Source organism: Thalassophryne amazonica, chromosome 4 (genome assembly GCF_902500255.1).
Source record: "Thalassophryne amazonica chromosome 4, fThaAma1.1, whole genome shotgun sequence".
In the NCBI taxonomy this organism is placed as follows: Eukaryota; Metazoa; Chordata; class Actinopteri; order Batrachoidiformes; family Batrachoididae; genus Thalassophryne; species Thalassophryne amazonica.
Window position 1 is genome coordinate 38,843,511 of NC_047106.1, and position 11,858 is coordinate 38,855,368.

General features: G+C 47.2%; 1 protein-coding gene across 6 annotated transcripts in view; it reads right to left on the reverse strand.

The window, feature by feature from the left end:
- The window catches only part of gria4a (glutamate receptor, ionotropic, AMPA 4a), a 451,011-nt gene that overhangs the window by 183,008 nt on the left and 256,145 nt on the right, over positions 1–11,858 (reverse strand). The window lies entirely within an intron of this gene.

Sequence of the window (11,858 nt, forward strand, 5' to 3'; positions counted from 1 at the left end):
AAAGCAGGCAAGGCCACCAACACCTCTCCTGGACAATACGCAAAGTATTCTTGATGCCTGTGTGGCAGGCAAATCGGCTATCATGTCCCCAGCATATAACTTCCCCTCTTAGAGATGCAGGCACAAATAGTTTCCCCTTAGGGCACCCTGGAGGAATGGGTACGTCACATACAGCAGAACGAACCTTAGACTCAGTATCCCAGGTGATGGCAGAAACAAAACAAGACTCCGGAAGGACTGTACTAGGCTCATTCGGAGCGATAGAAGGATCCCCTTGTCGGGAGAGTGCATCCGGTTTGCCGTTTTTGGATCCAGGGTGGTATGACACTACAAAAATTAAAACGGCTAAAGAAAATAGCCCAACGAGCCTGCCTGGAATTTAACCGTTTAGCTGAGCGCAAATATTCTAAATTTTTGTGATCCGTCCATACCAAGAATGGCACTTGTGCCCCCTCAAGCCAATGGCGCCACTCCTCCAGGGCCACTTTAACTGCCAGCAGTTCTCGGTCACCTACAGTATGTTATAATTACGTTCTGCAGGAGATAATTTTTTAGACAAATAAGCGCATGGGTGTAATTTCTTGTCAGATGGGTCATATTGAGACAGGATCGCTCCAACACCTATGTCGGAAGCGTCACCCTCAACCACAAACTGTCGGGCGGGGTCAGGAAGGAGTAGTACGGGGGCTGCTGTAAAGCGATTCTTTAGGACCTGAAAGGCCTCATCACACTCAGGAGTCCAATTAAAGGCCTGGAGGGATGTGCAGTGGTGCGGCTATGGAACTGAAATTATGGATAAATTTACGGTAAAAATTAGCAAATCCCAAAAATCTCTGTACCTCCTTTCGGTTCTTAGAGGTAGCTCAATCGTGAACTGCTGCCACCTTCCTTGGATCCATCCGAATCTCCCCCTTTAAGATCACGAACACTAAAAACAACACCGTGGATCTATAAAATTCACACTTTTCAGCTTTTACAAATAGGTGATTGCGTAACAGGGTCTCCAGAACTGAGCGAACATGCCGCATGTGAGTTTCTTCATCTGGGGAAAAAAATCAGAATATCGTCCAGATAAACAAATACAAACTTATTCAGATACTCACGCAAGACATCATTTACCAAATTCTGAAACACTGCAGATGCGTTAGTTAATCCGAAGGGCATGACAAGGTACTCATAGTGGCCAGTTGGGGTACTGAATGCTGTTTTCCATTCATCCCATTTCTTAATACGCACTAAATAATATGCGTTACGTAAGTCAAGCTTGGTAAAGATTGTGGCACCCTCTAGTAGTTCAAATGCAGTGGTGATGAGAGGCAGGGGATAATGGTTCTTGACAGTAACCTCATTAAGGCCACGATAATCTATGCATGGACGGAGTGACTTGTCTTTCTTTTCCACGAAGAAGAACCCCGCCCCTGCGGGCGAAGAGGAGGGTTGAATCAACCTGCCTCTAATGATTCCTGGATATACTCATTCATGGCGATGCGTTCAGGGGCAGACAGAGAAAACAGTTTTCCTCGTGGAGGACTGGTACTGGGAAGTAGCTCAATGGCACAATCGGAAGGACGATGCAGAGGTAGCGATTTAGCCTTGGTTTTACTAAAAACCTCTGCAAGGTCATGATAACACAAAGGAACCCCAGTGAGATCGGAAGTAGATGTTAAGACTGTTTTAGCGGGACTGATTAGGCACCGACCTGCGCAGTCGGGTCCCCAGGAACTAATTTGTCCCATGGAAAATTTAACTGTGGACAGTGCATTTTTAATCAGGGGTGCCCCAAAATAGCCGAATGAGTCATTTTATCAAATACGTGAAAACTTATCATCTCAGAATGATTTTCTGCAATAATCAGCCGGGCAGACTCAGTGCGGTGAGTGATACGACTGAGCTCACGGCCGTCCACAGCATGCATCACCAGAGGATGTGGGAGACGGTTTAATTTAAGATGTAGGGACCTGGTGAAAGAAGACTGCATCAATAGTAGAGAAGCTTGAATCTTCGACTGAACTGGGTTGATTGACGCGAGGACGTTTCGCTTCAAATCGCAGAAGCTTCCTCAGCTAAAATTCTTGCTCTGGTGGTCTGACTTCTGTCTTGACTCTTTTAGAGAAGAATAACCAAGAAGTCACAAAAGCTGGAGTTTTAAACCTAACCAGACCCCTCCTACTGACAGGCAGACTGCTAAGGCTGGTGACTAAACAATAGCTCTAATTAGCACCTATTGTGCTCTAGTTAGCACCCTCCTAATGACATGGCAGCTGTCCCTCTCCTGATGGCTCCCTTGATGACTCTGCTGATGACGTGAATGACTCATTACCATGAACAAAAGACTGAAACTGCTTTGACCTGAGTACCCCATTGTAAACAGGGGACAAAGCGTGTCTCAGACCCCCTCCCCGGTTAAGTCAGAAGAGGCCTGATGTGTCACAGCAGCTACAAGCTGATCGATCTGTGAGCTTACAGAGGTCATGAAAGCATCTTGCTGTTTAGCGAGGTCGCTGATGCCAGAACTCAGGCCTCTGAGGCGATCTTTTTGTTTTGCTAGCTGGTGGCTATGATAATGAACTGCTAGCTGGAATGTGTTTGAGTCCGCTGTGTCCACTGTTGGCCAGATCGTTCTATCAGGAATAGTGGACAGAAACATCTGGACACAATTGCAGGACTCGACAACGTAGCATTGGTTCGTAAAGGCATTTACTGAAGGATTCAGTGGGGTCCGGTACACAGCAAGGCAGTCCAAAACAAGCAAACAGATCAAAAACATCAGGCTTAAAGCGTGGTCAATACAAACAGGCAGGTGGTCAAAACACAACGTGGTAGCAGGACTTGGAGACATGGAACACAAGGCTGGAAGCGAAGGCACAAGGCGCAATGATCTGGTGAAGAAGTAGTGCCACCAGTGGGACATAAATACACCCAGGTGATGAGATGCAGATTAGAAACAGGTGTATGGAAAGATCCAGAACTGGGTTTGGCCAAAACCGAGTGCAACGCCCACCACCAAGCACCAAGAGACACAGACAAGAAAGATAGGGATAGAAAAAGAGCAGGCAGGAAAAACCCAGCACAGAGAAAACCATAAATAAAAAAACCTAAACTAAACAACACAGAGCACAGGTACAAAGCATGACAGCATGTGTGCACTGACCAGGAGCATTAAACGTAATCCACTGCTGTTCTCAGAATAATGCGACTGAGGTGAGGGGACGGTGAGCGGCTATGAACCTTGCGCCAGACCTCGCGGACGCCATTCGCAAGCTGTTGCAGCTCAGTGAGATACTACCCTGAGCAGCTGAATCGGTGTGCAAGAAAGCATGCATTTGTGTGCATGTGCATCTCATGACATCTTCCAAGAAGGTCCTCAGCCATGCAATGAGTGATTCCTCAGTCTACATAAGTCATCCTTTTCCAAAAACAACACCCTTGTAGGACTCCTGTTGTTTCATCTTTTCCAGAAATGAGGCTCCAAACAGCCTCTCACATTCCTTCCATGATGCATGCTGCCCTCTGATGGAAGCTTTGCAAAGTGTTTTATGATGGCTGAAATGCCAATACTCCAAGCAAACCCCCCGGGACCCCCCCCCCTCACATGTGACATCAGTAATGTCAGAGGTCTGATGCATTTGTTAGCCCAAGGAGAACAGAGGTCTATGCAGAAAGCATTTCAGTATCTCTTCCTGAGATATAGTCATTCATTCATTTTAGATGATGACCGCTGTTTTCACCCTGATCTATAACCTTGACATGACCTGTGTTATCAGAACAGAACATTGTGTTTAACCACCACGTTTGACTGAAACTGTTCTTTGTGTCTTGAAGATATCACTATGTATTTTTGATGATGATCCTTGATTTGACCTTGGCATTTGACCTATTAGTGTGACATAACGTGCGTTGTGAGAACATCGTCCTCTGAGGTTATTCACCAAGTGAAGATATGTATTTTAGATTAACTTGAATATGACCTTGAACTTTGACCTTGACATAATATGTATCATAAGAGGAAGGTCTACTGAGGCTATCCATCAGGTTTGATTGAAATTATGCCTTCTGTTTTGAAAATATCACCATGGACACACAAATAATTATATCACCAATATGGTGAAATTAAGTCATAGACATGTATATGTAAAAAAATTTAGGATACGAAATATCTGGTCACTTTGCCCTTGTCTCTTGTTGCTAATGTGACCAAGGGGTGATGGGGGCCCCCACAATACTTGACAGCATTGTGAACAATGCTATCGGTGCACCTTCTTCTGGGCAAACTACGTAATGACACATTTACAATAGCCAAAGCATTCTTCTGTATTGTTTATCCTGCAAAATAAAAGTTTTCAAATGAGCAAAAAATAAGGCCGATATCAAAATGTTGGTGAAAGGCTCATATTGGCCAATATTATTAGCCAACAAAGATAAGTCAGGATATATATATATACAAATATTAGGGATGGAGCAACTTTTTGTTATTTTTAAACATTGTAGGTACATTAAATGTCCATAAAGCCTTTGTACATAAAAATAATGATCAAATTGAATAAATTACTGTGTGACATTTGGACGCTGAGCTGGTTTTTGCTGTGATATCAGCTTTCAGAACATTATAACAGCATCAAACTCTCATTTAATACTCAAAGACAGAATGCGAAACACCTGCAGAATTCTTCAGGGGTGTTTAACTAAAAGCATCCAATTTTTTTCATAACTTATGTTTACAAAGGACAAAATATCTAGATGAAGTAGAATTAATACAAAGTGGTCCCTGTGATTTAACAGTAAATGTAAATGACACCAAGGAACAAATTTAAAAGTGAAACAGCTTTTTGTTCCCAATAAAATGTAAAAGTGGTGGTGGAGGTCTTGACGGATTGTTTGACAAATTCATTACAGGTAAGAAGCAGCACAGCAGGAAACGATGTGGCACACAGCGGCAGCAGCACGCGCACAGCGCTGCACAGACAGAGGCAGTCAAACACACAGCAGGCTGCCTTCACATTAGTGAAGAGATGGAAATGGCAGGAAAGAGGGAAATGAGCTGAGAAGCTCTGCGGCTGCCCTTCGTGCCTCTGCAGGTAGTGTTCGCTCTCGATGACATCCCTTGATTTGTATCACACAACCCATGTTGTGGAAGCCTGCACAACTCTGTCATCTTCTTTTCATTTCTACTGTACACTTAAAGAAGCCTTTAGACACGACTAAAGATTACAATAACGGAATTCACCAACTAATGCAGGAAAATTTTACTTTTCTAGGTCTGAGAAGCACTGGAAAGAATCTTGCCTTTTTAAACACTTTATCATAACCAAAGTCATATTCTCAATTTTGAATATTAAATCTCTGACATAAAATATTAGGGCCCCTTCACACATAACACGAAATTGGGCAAAAGAAGCAGAAATCAGCCAAAACAAATGTGAACAAAAAATGAAACGGGGAACTGTGAACCATTCCACTTCCTATTGGGAAGGACACGTGGTCGGACAGACGTACACGATACTGTGGCGACGGTTTTGTGCATGCTCATGCGGGCGCACGAATACAGTGCAAGCACCTGAAATGTGTGACACCACATTGTCCCACTGCTGTGGGGGTGGGACAAACACACATAAAAAAAAAAGAACAAAACCCACTGCAATTTCTAATATTTAATCCCCTCATCGAGCGGACAGTACAAGCATGATCCTTCTGTTCCTCTGTATATAACCCATGGTCATAGACGTACAGTCATGAAATGACATTAATGAAGCAGTGCGCTCTTATCATGTCCACAGCTGGTGGCGCTGCGTGTCTAGCCGGCCAGGTAATAAGCATACAGAGTGTCAAAATTGAAAGTAAAAAACAATTTGCAAATATAAATATAATACAAATACACAAATGTAAATACCAGAAATACTGCTCGCTACTGATTTACTGGCTACAACTGTTCCTCTCCTTCCCGTCCCCTGTCTTCCTGTTACTCCTCCTACTGAGGAGTTGTACAGTCTGATGGCCTGAGGGACAAAGGAGTTTTTCAGTCTGTTGGTCTGTTGTGGCTGAAGAGGCTGCTCTGGTTGCTGATGACGGTGTGCAGAGGCCCCAGGAGTTGATGAGATCCGTCCAGAAATGCTGAAGGCTCTGGGTGTGGAGGGACTGTTTGGATGAGACGTCTCTTCAACATTGCGTTGAGGTCTTGGACAGTGCCTAAGGAGTGGCAAACTGGGGTGGTGGTCCCCATATTTAAAAAGGGGGACCAGAGAGTGTGTGCCAACTACAGGGGCATCACACCACTAAGCCTCCCTGGTAAAGTCTACTCCAGGGTGCTGGAAAGGAGGGTTAGGCCGATAGTTGAACCTCTGATTGAAGAGGAACAATGTGGATTCTGTCCGGGTCGTGGAACACCCGACCAGCTCTTCACTCTTACAAGGATCCTGGGGGGTGTCTGGGAGTGTGCCCATCCAGTCTACATGTGTTATGTGGACTTGTAGAAGGTGTATGATCGGGTACCCGGGAGATACCGTATACTGTGGGAGGTGCTGCGGGAGTATGGAGTGAGGGGGTCCTTTCTCAGGGCCATCCAATCTCTGTACTCACGCAAAAGCTGTGTTCGGGTCCTTGGCAGTACGTCCGACTCGTTTCTGGTGGGAGTTGGCCTCCGCCAGGGCTACACTTTGTCTCCGATCTTGTTTGTGATATTCATGGACAGGATATCAAGGCATAGTCGGGGGGAGGAGAGTTTACAGTTTGGTGGGCTCAGGGTCTCATCACTGCTTTTTGCAGATGATGTGATCCTGTTGGCTTCATCAGCCTGTGACCTCCAATACTCACTGGATTGGTTCGCAGCCGAGTGTGAAGTGGCTGGTATGAGGATCAGCACCTCTAAGGCCATGGTTCTCAGCCGGAAACCGATGGATTGCCTACTCCAGGTATGGAATGAGGTCTTGCCCCAAGTGAAGGAGTTCAAGTACCTCGGGGACTTACTGATGAGTGAGGGGACAATGGAGCGTGAAATTGGCCAGAGAATTGGCACAGCAGGGGTGGTATTGCCTTCACTCTACCATACTGTTGTGACAAAAAGGAAGCTCTTGATCTACTGGTCAATTTTTGTTTCTACTCTCACCTATGGTCATGAGGGTTGGGTCATGACCGAAAGAACTAGATTACGGGTACAAGCAACCAAAATGGGCTTCCTCAGGAGGGTGGCTGGTGTCTCCCTTAGAGATAAGGTGAGAATATCGGTCATCCGTGGGGAGCTTGGAGTACAGCTGCCGCTCCATTGCTCCAGCTGAGGTGGTACGGACATCTGGTAAGGATGCCTCCTGGGTGCCTCTTTAGGGAGGTGTTCCAGGCATGTCAAAATGGAAGGAGACCCTGGGGAAAACCGAGGACTAGGTGGGGAGATTATATCTCTACAATGGCCTGGGTCTGCCTCGGGATCCCCCAGCCAGAAGTGGTCTATGTCACCCAGGAAAGGGAAGTCTGGGGTCCCCTGCTAGAGCTGTTGCCCCGCGACCCAAACCCTTATAAGTGGTTGAAGATGAGTGAGTGTATATATATATATATATATATATATATATATATACACACAGTATATCAGTATACAGTACATATTTCATATTTAAACAATTTTTGTGTTTTATAAGATATCTTGTTTTTCTTTTTTTGTGGTGTACAGTAGCTCTGCGGGAGCACCCCCAATTTTGTTGTACTCCCCCATACATAGGCAAAAAAGACTACCTGGTTGTTAAGTGTGATGTAACGCATCATATGATTTTCAACTTCCGGGTCCAAACAAAAAAGGTGCGCTGTCATTAACATTGAGAACTGCACTGACAAGCTCTGATCAGGCTGCACTTAAACTGTTGCACATGGACAACAGCATTAACATTGCAATATAAAACTCTTTGTATATTGTGCCTAAAACTCTCCTGGATATATTAACTGGGTTTTTAGACATTGTTATCGTGTTTGTTTTATGTAAACATGCCAGAAGCTCAGGTCGTTTCTCCATTATTTTCAATGAGAGTTGCTGTGAGCTCCGATTGCTTCCTGTTTGTCATTTGGGGGGAAAGTAAAGTTTGCACTTTAACGTTATGTTTATTGTCCTTTACAACACTGTTTGTCCTCTTTGTTCCAGAGTAATATATATAAGATGTCTGAAATTTGGTTTGCATTTATTAAATTCCACGCAGGTTATTTATTTATTTATTTTTTCGTCTGCATATATAGTAATGGTAAGTGCCACACTGGCAGAACCATTTATGAACATTAATACCATATATGCAATTTATTCTGGCAAGACAGAAGGTATGTAGTGCATAAGTGAATGTGGTGTGTGTGTGTGTGTGTGTGTGTGTGTGTGTGTGTGTGTGTGTGTGTGTGTGTGTGTGTGTGTGTGTGTGTGTGTGTGTGTGTGTGTGTGTGTGTGAGAGAGAGACCCCCATCCACCCTTCCCGATCAGCGTACAACATCCTACTCAAAGCCAACCGACAACTTCTATCAGGAAGGGCCGACCATCAAAACAACACAAAGACAGACAAGAATGAGAGACAAGTGGTGAAGACAATAACTGTGACGTGAGAGACCCAGGAGACGGGGCCCCAACCATACAACATACCATGACAAACAACCACACATGAACAAACAGTGACAGCAACAGTCTGTTGTCTAATTAGTGAGCATCCATACCCTAATCTAGAACACCGTAGTGTTAATCCTCTTAAGAGCACCCAAAACCGAATTGTGGTGACGGGCCACAAACACGTGACCATCCACACACAGAGACCCAGATCACAGTTAAATATCCGATCACTACTGTTGCTGGTGTGTTGGGCCAAGACAAGAGAACAGAACCTTACCATATGACATGGACCACTCCGGCACGTCAGAAGCCACGTGGCCGGCCGCGAGCACCGACAGAAGTGGGTCCAGGACGCAGGGCCCCGGGGGAACTAGGAGAAAAGGGGCAGTGGATGGGCACGGAGGCCAGGAGAGGCAGCCCCCATAGCCACCGGGCAGCACAGCAAACCAACAGGGGAGCGGCCCGACGGCGCCGGAATGCACCCCCGACACAACACCCCCCATGGAGGCACAGGGAGCTGCCCCAAACCCAAGGGAAGCACACAGGGCGCTGGCATAGGCCCACCAATTGGGGGAGCCCCAGAACCATGCCCCCGGGGCCACGGCCCCCATGAGCGGGAGCGAGCGGCGGCAAGGGCGGGGAGCAAAGGAGCCACCGCAACTGAATCCAAAGCACAAGGTAGGAACCACCGAGCCACATGATGGCGGTGTCCAGCCCCCAGACAAGAGGCAAGGCCTGACCCCGGGGCCAGGAAGAGCACAAGGCCCCCCAATGCCAGGCTCCCCAGCACAGCCAATAGGGCCCCCCCAAACACCACCACCACCCCGGATCCCGCCCAACCACCAAAGCCCATGACCAGGAGACCGCCCGAGCGAGAGTGGGGCACATCCCGCGGAGACCACGGCCCCCCATCCCCCCAGCAGCTGCCAGCTCCCCAGTGCCAACACTCGCACCCCACCGCCACCACCCACCCCCACAGCGGCCATGGGCCCCCGGGCCCCACAGGCCCAGAGTAGTGCCAGGGGACCATGGCAGAACCGGCAAGGCAGACTCCCTACCCCAGAGCCCCAGAGATCCACAGCCACCCAGGGTCAACCCTACGTGCCACACTCACCCTACCTACCAACCCCCCCATAGTTGTTACAATTAATCTCCCTTGCTGTGTACGACCCCCTAAGTGTGCAAAGATAAAGTGTTGCATTAAAAGCAGGGCAAGAGACGGCAGATGGCAGACTGCAGAGGGTGGCCACGGCACACCGCTGTGCCACAGCCTACCCTGCAAACCCACCACCACCTAGTAACCCCGACTCTAAATTGGTGAAGGTGTTTACTAACCGTGTACAAGTAAGGTGTGTGCATTAAAATTGCAAGGCAGGAGTGGCGGATGGAGATCACAGTGGAAGACTGCAGTGCACAGTTGCGCCACAGACTGCCTTGCAAACCCATCCCCAACACCCTACCACAAATCATGTGAACCCTACAATGTGCTACTTACAACCCAATATGATATCTGTGCTGGTGAAGTGCATTAAAAGGGTGTGACACGTGAGGCCCAACCCTAAGCAGCAGAAGGAGAGGCGCGGAAAGGGGAGGAGGCCACCCACACAAGCCCTACCGGGCCCCCAGCCCAACACCAGATCCGGCGGAGGTGCCAGGGAAACCACGAAACGGGGGGAGGCGGGCAGCCCCAGAGGTGCACCGAAGGCCAGGGAGGAGCAAACCAACAGGGGGGCCAGGGAGCCACAGATGGACGGACCACCCCGCCCGGAGGTCCCCGAAACAGGGAAGGTGCAGGATGAGACCCCGGAGCGGCAGGGGCACCCGAGGAGCCAGGGGAGATAGGCGGGCCCCACAAACCCAGAGGGAGAGGCCGGGGCACGTGGGCCATGCACACCCGAGCCCCGTGGAGAGGGACCACCCCCTGTCCAGGCACCAGACCCTAACCCACCAACGGTAGAGCAGACAGACTCAACTGAAAAGGAACGATGGCCGCCAAACTCTCCCCCCCCCCCCTGCCACCACCACCCCCACCGGCAATAGCACCAGAAGCCCCACGGCATTGCACCCAGGCCCCCACCGGCGGGCTGGCCAGCTGCCCAGCCACCCCCAGGCACAGAGGCGCACCCACGCCCCACAAGGGAGGAGCCGAAGGGAGCGCGTGCCAGCACCCGACCCAACCCCCCGCAGCGCCAACCGGCTGCACCAGGAAGCAACCCCCTTCCAGACCCCCAAAGCCCCACCCCCAACCCCAAATCCCCCAGCAAGTCCAGGACCCAGCACCCGGATACCAAACCATCCACACACGGCCAGGCTGCACAGCCTTGCTGCACCTGAGGGGCCAGCCACTCTAAAAGACACAATCTCTCTCCTCCACCAATTCAATCATATTCAAGAAAAGAAGAGGAAAAAAACAAAACAAAACCACACAGTATCAATCTCTGACAACCAGAGTACCCCAACGAACTGCAACCTGGATCAGCAGCACAAGAGAGAGAAAAATAGGAACAATAATAGGAACAAATCATAATATAATATTAAAACAGTACAGGTGCAAAAGTGGCAGTCCCTAACAGGCAAAAAGAAAATAATAAAATATATATATATATATATATATATATATATATATATATATATATATATATATATATATATATATATATATTTTTTTTTTATTAGCCCTGAATTAAATTTTGGTACTTGGTTTTTTGATGAAGCGGCTATTTTTTCCATCGATATATATTCGATAAGGAGGTTTGACCAGTGGTTAATATTGATTGATTGTTTATTTTTCCAATTCAGCAAAATTGTTTTGTTTTTTTTTGGCAATAGTCAGTGCTATAAGTATAGTTTTAGATTGTTTAGTTGGCAGTTCAATAATTGTCGTGTCTCCAAGTAAACATAAATTAGGAGATAAGTGAATTCTATATCCCAAGATAGAGGACAATTTTTCAGTGACTTTTGACCAACACTGGCCAGGTGAGCAGAGCCAAAGGGCATGATAATAGGTATCAGTGGTGTATTGCTTACACTGGGAGCAAACAGCAGAGTCTGAGGAGCCCATTTTATACATCTTATATTGTGTAATGTGTGTTCTATGAAGAACTTTGTATTGGATGAGTTGTAAGTTGGTGTTTTTTGTCATTAAAAATGTGTTTTTACAAATCTGTGTCCAGTGGTCAGGGTCAGAGGTGAGGAGGAAGTCCACCCCCATTTTAAACTAGGTAAATGTAAGACAGTGTCCACGCCTGATATTAACTTATATACCTTAGACAAGGTTTTCTTTATTGGGAGGAAGTTT